The 16,493-nt window shown below is 43.1% G+C and overlaps 1 protein-coding gene across 2 annotated transcripts in view; it reads left to right on the top strand.

Annotated features, from left to right (window-relative positions):
* The window catches only part of BMPER (BMP binding endothelial regulator), a 642,704-nt gene that overhangs the window by 317,788 nt on the left and 308,423 nt on the right, over nt 1-16,493 (top strand). The window lies entirely within an intron of this gene.

Below are 16,493 nucleotides of genomic sequence, written 5' to 3'. Positions count from 1 at the left end.
CTGCCAAACATAAGGTCCACTTCCATGGTGAGAAATACTGGTTTACTGGGATTAAGGGCAATCCTAATATATTTATCAACCAGATCTCTGATGATGATGCTTTTTTGAATACATTCCATGCTATCCCAGTATCCAAGACATACCTTGTGGACGTGTCCTAGCAGCAGGCTCCATTGCATCAGGGACTTGCAAGTCTGGCCCAGGTCTAGGCGAGGTCTTTCCCAAATCACAAAATATAGGAAGAAACATTGGCCCAGATACTAATATCCCAGAGCTGATAGTTCAAGCTGTTATCCCTTGTATTGACCAACTCTGTACTCACTAGTGCACAAAAACACATATACCAATAGTGCACAAAATACATGTGAAAAAATAAACTCATGTATGTTACTGTTTTATACACCAGTAACAACAAATGTGTATATATTTGCTATCTATTTTAAGCATATTAATGTGTACTGTTTATTTGCATATGCCCTGCCCTTTTATGCATGCAAATGCATGCAATTTACATGTGCATATGGGTATAAAATGTTGTCTCCCAGTCCATGTCTTCCTACTTGTACCATGTTCCAAAGGAGTGGAACACTTGTGAGGAAGACCAACTTCCTAACCAGGAAAGTGAGCCTTCTTGTCCATGAGGTCATGAAAGTCCAGCATCTTCTGTATGACCCCAGTTCAAGACAGCAGGATCCTACAGGAAGGAGCCAATATGGGAGAAGATCCACCACAGGCTGAATGCAATCTATCACAGTAACAGCAGTGTGAAAGACCTCAGCACAAAGGCTGCACCTCAGACATCTAGTCAAGAGGAAGCAGGCCAGTATGATAGCTGAGGGGCCTGACAGCCAGATCAAATTCACCACAGCTGAACAGGTGGTACTGAGCACCATTTCAGATGCAGCTGTGGGAGGGAATGGCTGACTGGACACCTCCCAACCTCAAAGCCAGCAAGGTGAGCATATGATATAGGAAAGTTCATTAAGATGCATGCATGTAAATAAATCTTATATGTTTCAAGATAAATATTTTTATATGTGCTCCTCACCCAGTGTTGGTCCTGGGTACTTGGATACATAAGGAGGGCGATGTGCCACTCCAGGCCTCATGACCTTCCTGAGGTCATGGACAGTGGGGAAAAGCAAAGCAGTGCATTTGGCTTAATGCAGTGATAAGCACTGAGACTTGGACTGCTCCTTTGTCATTATCTCCTATTAAACCATCAGCACATCTGGCTTATCATTGCAAATATAGAGCTTTCTAGAATGATGGGTTAGCAGTGATGGTATCACCTGGCATCTTATCTGTCTAGTGTTGCTACAGTCTCTGTTTTCACCCAGAAACAACAATATCCCTTTGCTTTGTCATTTGCAGTCCCAGTACATTGGTCGATTCTTTGGGACAGGTACCACTTCTATCCTAGGTCCCACCATAGATGATAGTTGTAACCATGACCTGCTATATCATCTTCCCTCTCCTTATAGTCTAGGGCTGCATGCATTGAATTCAGACTCCAAATTTGGTGGGTGTTCCCTGGCATGGATACCATACCTATAGTACCTCCTTTTACACTGCTCTACATCTTTTTGGACCCTCATTCTGTGTGCACTCTTTTACATATCTAGAAACCTTATCTTTAAATCTGTTCAGAGACTCCTCTATTTATTTATTTATTTATTAAGGCTTTTATATACCGAATTTCTTGATACAAATCAAATCAATTCGGTTTACAATGAACTAAGTAGAATATACAATTAACCAATCAACAAGAGATACAGAGCATACAGTTACATTATAACAAGGAAGCCTTAACTTGGAGTAGGAAAATAAAGAAGGGGTGAACGGAGCAATAAATATATAAAGTGCAATAAAATAGAATAAATACTATATACAGTGGAGGGGGCTAGGAGCCAACCTCTCTTTAATGGATATTAGGCATGAAAAATTTGGAAAAGTTTGTTTACATGGGGACAATATCTAAGAAGATATTGTCCCCATGCAGCCACTCAGTAAAGACAACGCACCCAGTGGAGGAGTGCTATACATCCATGGCATACTGCCACAATCCTGTCAGCTGACAGGCTATATATGAAGAAACTTGAGCCTCACTGAGAGCACTCGGACCTGCAGTAGGCACATATTGGCTTTTTGTAAAGTGTTGGAATAAACACTGATGTACACACATTTCTCCTACTTATATAGACATATGTTTCAGGTTTGATATATCATATGTTGTATTAGTCAGAATGGGCTAGCATAGAAGAATAAGGAAGCCAAGTGGCTGTATATATTGTGAACAGCTAGATGTTCTAGTATTAGCCCACTGAATGCCAGATCTAGTAATCTATCTGTTCAAAGGAAAAGCCATAGGCATTTTAGGACTGCTCTTCCCAGATTGCTATAGGATAAATCAAGGACTGTATCAATCAGTCCAGAAATATTGATCTTGTTGTCAACCTTAATCCAGGTCCAGATGAAGCACTGAGTCATATTTATTTATTTATTTATTTATTTATTTATTTATTTATTTAACAGTCTTTTATATACCGGGGCACGTTAAAAACATCACCCCGGTTCACAATGTAACGTAACGTAGCAACAGGCTTTACAATAATTTAGGATAGATAAACATAAAACATTATTTAGCTTTACAATAAATTAAAATATATAAACATTATGACAACTAACTCAACTTGAGACAGGTGGTTTATCAGGTGGTTACATGATAAACTCTTGAGGAGAGTAAAAGGGAATAGGTTCATTAACTATTCACAAGATAATAGGGTATATGGGTGGTGATGGAGAGGTAGAAGGAATGGAAAGGTAGTAACAGGGTATATGGGCGGTAATGGAAAGGTAGAAGGAAGATGGGGCTGGCGAGAGGGGAGGAGGATGAGGGGAGGGTGGAAGGAAGGGAACAGGGATGGCTGCTGGAGCTGTACAAATGCTTCAAAGGCAAATAGAAAGACAATGGGAATGTTTTCTATACAGTTAGTGGTATAATGGAAATACTGGAAATGGGCCCAGGGAGCTGCTCAGTTAGGCAGAAAGAAAGCCCCAGTGATTGTGAAGAGAACAAGCCAGATTTCTTGTATATTTAAAGAATGTACACAATTTCTTTTACCAGGGAGCAGCCAGCTGAGAAATTAGGTAGGTCGAGAACAAATGGCATCTGATGGGCAAGGCAGTGCTCTTGGGTGCTTCATCCTAGTCCTGAAGAAGGCATTGAGGAGGAGGAACTTGCAGAGGAGCACCAAACACTTGAGAAACATCTGCCATGAGAGAGGAGGAGGAGGAAGAGGATGAGGTGACTGAAATCAAGGTAACAGATACTCAGTTCCAGATGTCAGATCTCTGGCAGCTTGCAGGTGTTCAGGAGGAGCACAGCTCTGTAGAGGAAGAACTCATCTCCTGAAGAAGAGGAGGTGCAGAGTGGCATTTAATAGCACTGAATGTCAGACTAGTAGACAATATGGCAGAACTGTGGACCGAGATTCAGGGCATGCAGCAGGAGATGCATGGTATTCACCTGGAGCTAGGGAAGATTGATGTTTCTGTGGAGGCCAAGACAGCAGTGTAGAGGGAGTTACTGCAAAGGATGCCCCCTGCCAGCTGCAGCCCTCACCTACTCCATACTATTTCATGGGTCCCTGGATCCATTCTTCAACATCCTTTGCCACACTAGGCTCCTGGATGGCATCTCCCCAGCCCAGAGTTCCACCTGACCCCTTGGCTGCTCCTCTTATGTCACTTCCGCCTCCAACTATAAAGCCTGCAGCAATACATCTCAGAGAGATGTTTCCACTTCTCCAAACAAAAACATGGCTGAGGAGGAGGAAAGGCCTACCACAACTACAGTATGTACAGTACCTGAATGTAATCCACTTCGAAGTGCCAAAAAAGCCAGAATGCAAATAAATAAATAAATAGATAAATAGCTGCCAGGCCATATTCTGGCCAGACTCTGAGTCCTATGGACCCCTCCAGCAGGTCTGATGTGCTACTACCCCCATGTGCCATGCCCTCTGAAGGCAGCGTCAGCTGCGACAGGACACCACTATGGAGGAGCACCAGAATTGGACAATGTAAGAAACTGATGTTGAGCCACTCAGATAAAGAGGGCAGGCAAATTAAATCTTGTATTATTCATCACATAGAGTACACCATACCAATAAATTAACCATCATCTAAAATGTCTTTGTTTCGGAGTGATAATTTCATCTGTAGCTTGCTACTGACTCATGCAATGTATTTCTTGCAGTTCCTCCTAACTCGACTCCTCTTTTTCCTCCTCCTTCTTGTCATCTGGATTATCTTTGTCCCTCTGGAGAAGGCAGGCATCTGGTTTTGGCCAGGTTATGTAGTATACAGCAAATTAGAAAGATCTCACATACTTTAGGTGGAGTGTAGTGAAGGCATCACACAGATATGTTCAGGCAGCAGAATTCTGTTTTTCGTAGGCCGAAGATTCTTTTGATGACTTCCCTGGTCTGCTGGTGGACCCCGATGTGGTGAACCTCTGCAGTAGTCTGTGGGTTAGCCATCAGGGATCATGAGCCAGGTTTTGAGTTGATATCCTCTATCACCTGTAGGGGAGAAGGCAAAGAAGAGCAGTTAGATATACCTCTGGTTTGAGCAGCGGGACAGTGCACAGAACAGGGTTAGAGCAGTACTCCTGTGCCAAAGCTGTCAGTCCACCTAAATATGAGGGAGACAATAAGAAGAGGTTAGTTGGTGTGTGGTGGTAGTGATAAGTGCATTTCTATAAGAAGTCAGGCCCCAGTGATGTGTCTATTCTGGAAGTGGTCATGAATTCCTGATTGTGAAAGGATGTAGGCATCATGTGTGGATCCTGAAAATCTGGGCATAATATCAAAGATGGTGTCTTTGGCATCGCAGACCACCTGCAATAATGAGGAAGTGGAAGCACTTTTGATTGCAATAGGTAGCCTCATCTCCCCCTGGGACCCTTATAGGGACATGACTGCAATCAATAGCCCCATATAGAGAGGAAATGTGCAATTTGATAGAAATCATGCATTATTTGATGTTATATAATCATACAGCATTAGTGGGGCCATAAGATACTGTGTGACTGCAGTTGTATTTTTGCACGTATGGTTTGCTTTGTGAGTAAGCTTCATTTTAATAAGATATTATATGACCAGTGATACTGGCCAGAATATTTCTGTTGTATTGGGTAAAGGAAGGTATGGCTCAGTTTCCAAGTTTAGTACCGATTTTGGATGACAGCAATGTTTGGTATAATCAACAAGAATTTGTGTGTGTGTTTGTGTGTGTGTGGGGAGTAATGTGAAGCTTGATAAAACATTGGTTGTAGCATATATTGAAGCCTGCTTTGTTCAGAAAAAGGATGTGGAAATTGCAGATCTATTAGTGCAATGTAATGTGGATGTGCTATGTATTAATGAGTTATGACATAGGGATAGTGACATAGGTTTCATAAATAGTTTGTGTCCCCCAGGGTGCACTTATGATGGTGTATCCAAGTTGGGGCAGCAGGGTGGTGGGGTTTTAGTAATTTAAGAAAAGGATTGAAGGTAGTTGAGGAAAATTTTACAGATATTGGCAATATGGAGGGCACGTTGTTTCAGATTCAATCATTTACAAATTTTTTGCTTTATATACTACCTTGTCAGACTGTTGATATGCAGATGTAATTATTAGTTATTAGTTCCTTATATTTGTGGCATCAAAGATTATTCCTGATTGGTGATTTTAATATGCACCACGAGGATACTAATCTTCTACAATTAAGAAATTTTCAGCTGCTCTGGATATTTTATGATTAAAACAGCTTGAGACAGAGGCTACACATGGAGCAGGTCACATCTTGGATTTCCTGTTAGTAGAAGAAGAAAGCTTTGTAGAGTGTAACATGATTTCAAAGTTGCAAAATGCATTTGTTTCCTGGTCAGATCATGTTTATTGTTATTTGAAGTGAGGGATCCTGAGATAAAAAATTCTTCGGTTACATTTAATGTATGATACAGTAAAAAGTTTGAAAAAGAAGAATTTAATTGATGTTGGCAAGACATAAATAAAGTTGAAAGTTTTGACTCTTGGGATCAAGCTGTAGCAGGATGGTATATGTGTAACCCCCTCTTCAGTTTATGAGCCAGGAGGGAAGAGGCACACAAAAGTCCTGGGAAGAATCCTTTAACTTTCTCGCACTCTGACACAGTCCAAGGGCCCTGGGACTGCGTTCTTTTTCCAATGGGGGGGGGGGGAGGACTAGATCCTCCAGGGCCCAAGATGGCCGCGGGACTCTCAGTTTGTTGCCCTGAGGGGTTAGCCAGTCACTATTCACTTCAAGGGATGTGAGTGCCGCAAAAGACTCTGGAGTGACTGAATGTCCAAAATTAAATCTTTACTGTCAGAGTTCATAAATAGCAAATTGGCACTGCTAATGCTTATTCCAGTTTTTGACTTGAAACAGGTCAAATTTACAGTTTTTCAGTTTAACTGTGCAAGTGTCTCTCATTATTAGGCAGGGAAACTCTCACCCACTATGATTTAGACAAGCAAGGATCTCAGTCGGGCAGGGTGTTTTTAGATGGGATGGAAAAATCCCTTCCAAAAATACTGATTGGCAAAAAGAATTACAGTATCCGCAGCGTCTTCATTGAGGGGCGGATTTTAAAACGAGCGTGAATAGCCTACTTTTGTTTGCGCTCCAGGCGCAAACAAAAGTACGCTGGATTTTAGTAGATACGCGTGGAGCCGCGCGTATCCGCTAAAATCCTGGATCGGCGCGCGCAAGGCTATCGATTTCGTATAGCCGGCGCGCGCCGAGCCGCACAGCCTACCCCCGTTCCCTCCAAGGCCGCTCCGAAATCGGAGCGGCCTCGGAGGGAACTTTCCTTTGCCCTCCCCTCACCTTCCCCTCCCTTCCCCTACCTAACCCACCCGCCCGGCCCTGTCTAAACCCCCCCCTTACCTTTGTCGGGGGATTTACGCCTCCCGGAGGGAGGCGTAAATCCCCGCGCGTCAGCGGGCCTCCTGTGCGCCGGGACGCGACCTGGGGGCGGGTCCGGAGGGCGCGGCCACGCCCCCGGGCCGCCCCGGGCCGTAGCCACGCCCCCGGAACGCTCCCGACACGCCCCGAAAACGCCGCGCGGTTCGGGCCCACCCCCCCGACACGCCCCCCGACACGCCCCCTCCGAAAACCCCGGGACTTACGCGAGTCCCGGGGCTCTGCGCGCGCCGGTAGGCCTATGTAAAATAGGCTTCCCGGCGCGCAGGGCCCTGCTCGCGTAAATCCGCCCGGTTTTGGGCGGATTTACGCGAGCAGGGCTCTGAAAATCCGCCCCTAAGTTTCTCTCTCCCAGTGTGACGCCGCCGTTATGTGTCCTCAGTTGTCTCAATAGGAATTTTCTTAGGAAAAGTCCAGTAACGGGGAACACAAAATCTCTATACAGGTCTTCCCTTTTCAGGCAGGAATGGTGGCCAAAACTTCTTCCTGAGAATTTAAAAAAATGTTCACAAAAAGGCAAAAAGATAGAACTACTCTGCAGCGGGTCACCATTTGGAATCTTACCTACCTCCTGAATTAACCTAACTGGTGGATATCCCAAATTCCTCCAGCCAGGGCTCTCAAGGAAGGAATTCTCAAAAATAGCAAAAACATCCCAAAAGTCCTATTCAAAAACAGAATCAGCAACCAGAGAGGCACAGATCCCCTTCCCACTCAGGAATTGGCCCAGGCTGCGAAACCCAGAACCCACGCAGGGGAACAGCTCAGGAAGAACACTCCTAGTCTCTCTAACTCCTAACCAAAATGCCACACCCAGCAATACCGCAGCCTGCCTTTATAAGCAGCAGAGGGCTGGCCATTCCAGCAACCTCAGTGGGGGAGCTGTTCAGAAATGGAGCACCCCTCCCTCCACTACCTTTCCCATCCTAACTCACAGGGTTCAAGACTAGAGTCTTATCGAGTTGATTCCAAAGGGTTGTAACACATGCCTCTTGTTAAGGTTTATGGTGAGGTAGCTCCTGTAATTGTGGTTTTGAAGAAAAATGTCATTAACATAAAGGCTTATTGGTTAATGCAGATTTGTGTGTACAGAGAAGCGTTTTGCAGAAGGCTGAGAGAAAATGGCAGAAGAAACCATCAGCTGAGGAGAAGAAACATTATAATGCTGTAGTGCTGACATATAGAGCTATTAACAAAATATTAATTACTTATTAATATGTAATGCTGTCAACAAACCATTGCAGTTTACAATGATTACAACTGCTCTTGCCCAACCTAAATATTAGCTGAATGAGCACCCTAGTGGATAGGATCTTGCAAAGATTTCTATTGAGAAGATGGAAAAGCTAAAACATAAGTTAGATATAGATAATAATAGAATTGAAACATATGATGTGGTTTCATTGTGTGCAACAGACAACACATTGGATAGTTTCCGGTTGATAAATAAAAATGGACTTGAAGATCTTTTTGATAAGATTAGGATAATTAATAATTGTTTAGACCCATGGCCTTTTTGCTAATTAAACATTTGTCAGATGTATTTTCAGATTATTGTATTTATTTATTTATTTGTAGCTTTTATATACCGACATTCGTTTAGTAACATCACATCGGTTTACAAATAACGTAACAAGTAGCAATGGTGCTTTATACATGAACAGTTGAACTGGTTAGAAATAATAACAATACTAGTTACATCTAAGGAACATTTGAAGAAGATAAAGAAGTATAAACTAGATAAATCAGAGATTAAGAAGTTAAAAGATCAAAATACATATTAAATAAAATAAGTTAAAATACAAGTTGCAAAAAATTGCGAGGATGAGAAACTAGTATGATTAAAACTCATACTACATATTGTGTAAAGAGAAATAAATTGAGAATGTAAGCGGAAAGATTTGGTATATGTAAGACAGGAAGGGGATAAACAAGAATAAGGTGGAACGTGTAAGGAATAGATGGGATATACATATTTAAGATATATAATGAATATTGCAGGATAATGCTATAAGTTGCAAAAATTGAGCAATAAATTGAAGCTATGTACAATTAGGAGGTAGGTTATTAACGCATTGGCAATAAATGGTAAACTATAGGGGGCATGAAGGGAAAATGTCTACTGCTATTATAGGGGAGAAGGATCGTTAGGTAAATGCTTGCAAGAAAAGCCATGTTTTAAGTTTTTGTTTAAACTTTTTTGGGCATGATTCCTGACTGAGGTCTGGGGGCATATTGTTCCAGCTTGCCGGCCTGGCTATAGACATGGCGCGTTCTCTAGTTGAGTTGAATAAGGTGGTTTTGTGAGAAGGCCTGTGTAATGTAGCAGCGTGTTATGTTCTGGATGGTCTGGTATGTTTGCGGAAGTATAGAGCATTATTGAGCCAGAGCATGTTTTCGGTATGTAGGATTTTGTGTATTAAAGATAGTGTTTTGTATTTTATCCGTTGTGCGATGGGAAGCCAATGTAATTCTTTGAGGATAGGAGTGATGTGTTCAGATCTGCGGGTGTTGGTAAGTATGCATGCAGCTGCATTCTGCAGCATTTGTAATGGTAGGATGGTCGCTTTGGGGAGGCCAAGAAGGAGGGAGTTACAGTAGTCTACTTTTGTGAGGATAAGGGATTGAAGAACGGTACAGAAATCACATTGATAGAGTAGAAGTTTTAATTTTTTTAGAGTGTACAATTTAAAATAACCATCTTTTATTGTATTGTTAATATGTTTTTTAAGATTTAGCTGGTTGTCAATAGTGACTCCAAGGTTTTTTACACTTTGCGCGAGGGTGATTGCGGGGAATTGGGTAGGGGACAAAGTGTCAATAAAATTGCTTCTCTGGGGGGAGATAAGCATGATTTCAGTTTTGTCAGGGTTGATAGCAAGGTTAATGCTGGTAAGGAGTGCACTAATAGCTGCGAGGGCATTGTTCCAGGTTTTAAGGGCATTATGTAGAGAGTCTGTAATGGGGATGATGATTTGCACATCATCCGCATATATGAAATATGTGAGGCCGAGCTCGGAAAGAAGGTGACAGAGAGGAAGAATGTATATATTAAAGAGGGTAGATGAGAGGGTGGACGCTTGCGGGACTCCGTGGGATAGATTATACGGTTGTGATTCTTTGTTTCCAAAGTTTACTTTATATTGCCTACTTTGAAGGTAAGACTCAAACCAACAGAGGGGGGTATCTGATAAGCCTATTTCTTTAAGACGGTTGATGAGGGTGTTATGGTTTATGGTGTCGAATGCAGTAGATATGTCGAGCATGGCTAGTAGGTATGATTGTCCTTTGTTTAGCCCAGTGAGGAGGGGAGTTGGCAAGCGAGATAAGTTGGGTTTCAGTATTGAAGTGTCTATGAAATCCAAATTGAGAGGGTGAATGAAAATTATGTTTTTCAAGGTATTCAGTGAGTTGTATGCTCACAGTTTTTCTAGGATTTTCACCAGAAAAGGCAGGTTGGAAATGGGGCGGTAATTGGTCAGGTTGGAGGCATCAGCTTTGGGTTTTTTCAATATGGGTTTAATGATGGCTTGTTTGAGCACGGTGGAGGCTTCACCTAGTGCTAGGGAGCAATTAATAATGTTGGCAATGAGAGGAGCTATTAATTCAGGAATGGTCAGGAGCAATTTGGTTGGTTTCATAAGCTATTAGAGAATTGGATTTTAGATCAAACACATGATTACTTGGAAACTTCCCAGTTATTAGATAAGAAGCAGTTTGGCTTTAGAAAGGGTCAAGGAGTCAAAACTCTGTTATTGTGATTAGATGATGTTTATCGGAGGTTAGACAGAAAGAAGACAGGAATAATAGTTCAAATTGATACATCTTCCGTTTTCAACACTTGTTTGCCTTGAGGGATCAGTGGAGGGATTAAGGATGATTAGTATCGGAAGTACTGTTCTACAATGATTCTTTTCTTTTTTGCAAGGTAGAATGTATTAGGGTTTTCAGGTGTTGGAGTGGATTCTTGGGTACTGCGGTGATGACCATGCCCATGGGGAGGAGCCCCGTGAGGAGCCGCAGTACTGGGCTAGACTCAATACACAAAACAGTGAATTCGTATTTATCATACAGCTTGATGGTACTGCCCAGGGGTGGCAGTAGTGAGGTAACCCAGTAGGTAGTCCAGGGATCCTCGGAAGAGGAGACCAGTCCCACGTTCATGTGGCAGTGCAGGATGGAAGAGGGAGCCCAGATGTAGACTCCCAGCACTGAAGCTGTAAGATGACACAAGCTGAGAAGTAGTAGAGCAGTAGGTACCAAGTAGGGAGAGCAGGCCCTCGAGGAGCGAGTACCCGATATCCCAGTTAGGTATCTGAAAGAAAGCAAAAGGGTCCCGAGAAGCGGGTACCCAGGTTAGAGTTGACCCCGAAGGGTAGAGAGCTTCCAGCGGCAGCTGGGAGCAGCAGAGCAGCTTAGACCGGTACGAGACAGGTCCGAATCTGAGTCCTTGCTAACTCGATTAGTCAGCAACGAAGGGAAGGCTAAATACCTGGATGGCATGATGTCACTCAGAGGGGACGCCACCGAGGTTCCCGCCATGACATGGATAAAGACGTGGGTGGCGTGCGAGCGCACACCCTAGGATGTCCTCAGGAAATCCATGGCGAACACCGACGCCTTTGCCGTTCCGGGGACGCCGGAGAGGGCGGCATGAAGACGCGGCAGCAGCCATCTTCCCAAGGCTTGAGGAGAGAGAGAGTGAAGAAAGGTGAGGCACAGGGGTCAAAGCCGTCTGAGACCGACGGACGCAACAGAATGCAACAAGTCTACATTAAGGGATATGGTTCTGCTTTTTTTTCAGATTTGAACTATATACATTTTTCTAAGTCCTCAGTGGGGGTAAATTGAGTCCTTGATTTCTACAATGAGAAGTCTAGCAAGTCTCATGACGTTCCATTTGTTTTTCCATAAATTGTTCATACTAAGCCAAGAAGTGAAGCTTTCTGTTCTGAGATAGGCAGGTTGAACTGCACTTTTTTTGCCTGGATGTTAAAACAAAGATAACAGCACTTTGGCAAGTAAACATTTTCATTGTTTTACTTTATTTTTTTTTAAATAACTCTATACTGTGGCGTGAATTGCTATGGGTCAGGAAATCCAGTATTCAACTGCAGTGGCCAATGTGTCTCAGAAGGGCCTGTGCTGCTTCACTCTGAGAGGATAACTTTCAGAGAACTCTGCTCAGCTGCATATACACGCATATATGGCAGCAAAGAGATATATTACAGGATTTTATAACCTTCAAGTATCACATATGTGCAGATTATCAAATAAGCATATACCTGTCCCCCAACATATGTGCATAATCATGCTTACACACAAACACCTGCAATGCATTGAAAGCACATGCTTTCTCTGCCTATTTTATAAACATATGTGATTATATTTTACACACATTAAAAATAATGGGGCAGATTTTAAAAGCCCTGCACGCGTAAATCCAGCTGGATTTACGTGCACAGGGGCCTATGTTGCATAGGCCACCGGCGCGCACAAAGCTCCTGGATGCAAGTAAGTCCGGGGCTTTGCTTGGGGGGTGTGTCGGGGGCGGCGTGGCATTGGGGGGCGTTCTGGGGGCGGGGCCCTGGGTGTGGTACCAGCCTGGGGGCGTGGCTGAGGCCTCCAAACCAGCCCCTGGGCCTGGGAATGGCAGGCGTAACTTTCTGAACGAAGGTGGGGAGGGATTTAGTTAGGGCTGGGGGGTGGGTTAGATAGGGGAAGGGAGGGGAAGGTGCGGGGGGGCCAGAAAAAAAGTTCCCTCCGAGGCCGCTCCAGTTTCGGAGCAGCCTCTGAGGGAACGGAGGCAGGCTGCTCGACTCAGCGCACGCAGGTTGCACAATTGTGCACCCCCCTGCGTGCACCGACCCTGGATTTTATAACATGCGCACGCTGCTGGGTTGCGTGAACAAATCTAAGCCCACGTATAACTTTAAAAATCTACCCCAATGATTGCTCACGTAAAAGCCTGATTTACAGGCGGAAGTTGCATAATTGAAATCAACAGTTTGCCAATATCTTCACCCAGTCCCTCTCCAGATCATTGAGATCCTCCTTGCTCCTCGCTCTTCACCCTGAAAACTCCCCCCCCCAGTTCACCCAGACCTCCAACCCAACAATAGTAGGCAGCAGATGAGATGAGTCTGATATCAATAGCACTACTTAGCAGGTGTAAAATTGTGCGAATAAGTTTCCTAATGTACTCACGCAAGTCTCTTATAAAATAGCAATTTACATGCAAAAACACTGCTAGAGACTGCCCTTTTTTTGCTAAGGTAAATATGCATGCCAAGGCAAAAATGCATGCATATATTTTATGTTTATAAAATAGCATGAACACAAGTACAAGCTACTTACATGCTGATTTTACACACACAGCTCCTTTGAAAATTCACCCTTAAGGATTAAAGGACACATTTCTTTTTTACCTTCCTGTAGCTGGAAGCAGGCTATATAAAGGTAGTGTTGAATTTGCCTGTTAATAGTTTACAGCTGAAACACAAAATTGAGAGCTACAAAAGAAGCGTTTTTATCATACATTGTACATAAGGAAGAACCTCATCTTTTCAGAAGCCAGGGACTGGGCGCACTTGATGCCTCCTGCACAGGGGTGGATTGACCTATCGGGGGATCGGGCATCCCCCGGTGGGCCAGTCTACCTTGTCACGTGGTCTCGACCGCGTGGCTCTTCCTCAGCCCAGTCTCAGCGCCTTCCAGTCAGCCCCTGCTGGTGGCCAAGCTGGCAGGGGCCGAAGAAATACAAATCGAGGCCGGCGGGGGCCGAAGAAAAGAAGATCAGCCAGCGCGGGCCGAAGAAATGAAGATGGCAACCTCCAAGCCAGCCCCCGCCGGAGAAATTAAAGTCGAGGCCAGCGGCGGCCGAAGAAAAGAAGATGGGCGCCTCCCAGCCAGCCTCAAGCGGGGGCTGGCTGGGAGGCCAAGAGGGCTGAAGAAATTAAAACTGAGGCCGGCGGGGGCCGAAGAAATAAAAATCGAGGCCGGCAGGGGCCGAAGAAGTGAACCGCCGCTGGAGACAAGCTGTTAAGCCTTGGATCGGAAGGGTGCTTCTGTGTGTATGTGAGAAAGGAACGGTGCTTTTGTATGTGTGTGTGTGTATGAGAATAGTGCAACTTTTGAAAAGTTGGATGAAAGATTAAATTACTGAATGTTAAGCATCCCTCTTCTAGAAAATAAAATGTAGCAAAGTGGGTAGAGACAAATACTAAAGCAAAAAAAAAAAAATTAAACTATTTAAAATGTTCATCTCAGCAAAATCACAAATTTAAGATACTGATGCCAGGTGGGTTGGTTTTTTGTTTTTTTTTTTAGCATAATTTAAGCATGAAGACTAGAATAGTTCCAATCTGAAATGGTTTTGCCATTTTTTTTAAGCCTTTAGAAAATGTATATTTTTAAATGACTAAGACTGGAATCTTCCCATTTAAAAGGGAAGTTGACTAAGGATGTTTTTCGGTTCCATATCTCCCACATGAATAATCATATGACTGATAGTTTGAAGAAAGACACTTGCTTTATTGCCTGAAAGCGCAAAACAAGAGAAGCTGTACGGTGTGGGTGGCTTTCCCTTGGGAGGACAGAACCTGAAGGAAGGGTGTCATTTCGGCTTCTGATAGGAATGTGGTTTTCTTATTTAATGGTTGGGATTATCACTTTCACTTTTAGTAAAAGTGAAAAATGCTGCAAGTCTGAAAGCAAGGTGCTTCTGTGAGAGTGTAGTGTGTATGTGAGACAGGGAGGGTGCTTCTGTGAGTGTAATGTGTATGTGAAACAGGGAGGGTGCTTCTGTGTGTCAATGTGTGTGTGCAAGAGATTTGGAGCATGTTTTTGCCTGACTTGTGGCTGTGAGAGAGGGCATGTGTGTGATTGAGCCTGTTTGTAAGTGAGATAGAACATGTGTATAATTGAGAGCTTGTGTGTAAGTGAAATAGAGAGAGAGCATGTGTATGATTGAAAGCCTTTGTGTAAGTAAGAGAGAGCAAGAGCATTGTGCGATTGAGAGAGACTGGCCAGAGAGGTGACATGTGTATGTGTGAGACTGATCAGGGAGATGACTGGTATGTGTGTGCTCATGTGTGAGTGAGAGAGAGAGAGTCTAGTTGGGGAGATGATTGGTGTGTGAGAGGCAGAAACTGGTCTTGAGGGTATGACTGGTGTGTGTGTGTGAGTGAGAGAGAGAAGAGATTGGTTGTGGTCCCTAAGGAAGAGGACCATGAGGACAGCTTCAGCAGCTACTGCTGCTTCTGGCGTCACCTGCAAGGGAAAGGAGTAGGAGAACTGCTGGAGAGGGTAAGTAAAGGTGGCTTTTTAAGTTCATTTTTCTTGACTGACTACCATTTTAATTATTGGGTAGTATGTGATGTGTCTGCTGTTTGAAATATTTTATTGGTGTTTGGTAAAGGTTTCAAAATTTCCTTGAGTCTTTAATTATTGGATATTCTATTCATCAGCTGTTTTGAAATTATTTTATTAGTATGATTTTATAATTATGAGTCATGATTTATATATCTTGATTTTATTGATTGTTTCATGAGGAATGGTGACATTTTTGTTTTTCCATTGTTGCACTGTATAGAGTCTGGCATGATACGTTTTACAGTTTAGTTTTTGTCTGCACATTTCTATTTATACTTTATGTGGCTTTATTCTGTATTTGGTGAGAGTTTGTGTTCTGCATGCAAAGACTGAGAGGAAGCATTCTTTTAGCATGTGGTTTCTCTGTAGTGATCTGTAGTAGCTTGGCCTGTTCTGTTTTCCTGATAGGTGGTGTATTGATATTTTAGATTCTGGTGTAATATTTGTGGTATTCTTTTTCATAGGTGGGGTTGTTATTCTTTGAGTTTTGGCAAATAGTACTGTGTTGATACGGGAGTAGCATGCTGAAATATAAGGGTGTGTACATATATATGTAAATTAAATATGTAAATTATATATGTAAATGTAATTGGGTACCCACGGGCCAGTATGGAGAAAAATCCCCCGGGCCACTATTTTCCCTCAATCCGCCCCTGCTCCTGCAGTTTTGCTAGCATATTATGAGGTTACCACACCATACTGGTCTGTGGGAATTGGCATTCCTATACTCCCTTTGCAGCATTACCATAGGATCAGTTTCCTTTGGGTGCATTACTGAAATAAGGCTCTGGAATCCATAATTTGAAGTGGAGAACATTTTTTGTTACTGCTTAAGTCACGTTGAAGCAGGATCAGTACTTAACCTAGAGCAAAAGAAAATATGCTTGTGAGGTGCTAATTGAAGTCTTTTGTATTATTCTTTAACAAGTAGGACTTTGTGTATACACAAACTATTTGTATAAAAATGCTTTGACAAATCGTATGCTTTACATTTTTGCGAATAGGGAAACTGATTCTTTCAAAATATGTATTCCTTTCTCATGGATTTAGTCAATATGGCTTCCTACTAATGCTCTTTGGTTCAGGGGATGACCCAAAATTAAATTTTTGTAGGTCTGGTTTG

This window comes from Rhinatrema bivittatum, chromosome 2 (assembly GCF_901001135.1).
Source record: "Rhinatrema bivittatum chromosome 2, aRhiBiv1.1, whole genome shotgun sequence".
NCBI lineage: Eukaryota > Metazoa > Chordata > Amphibia > Gymnophiona > Rhinatrematidae > Rhinatrema > Rhinatrema bivittatum.
Note: the sequence above shows the minus strand (reverse complement) of the source record. Positions and strands in the feature narration are given on the sequence as shown.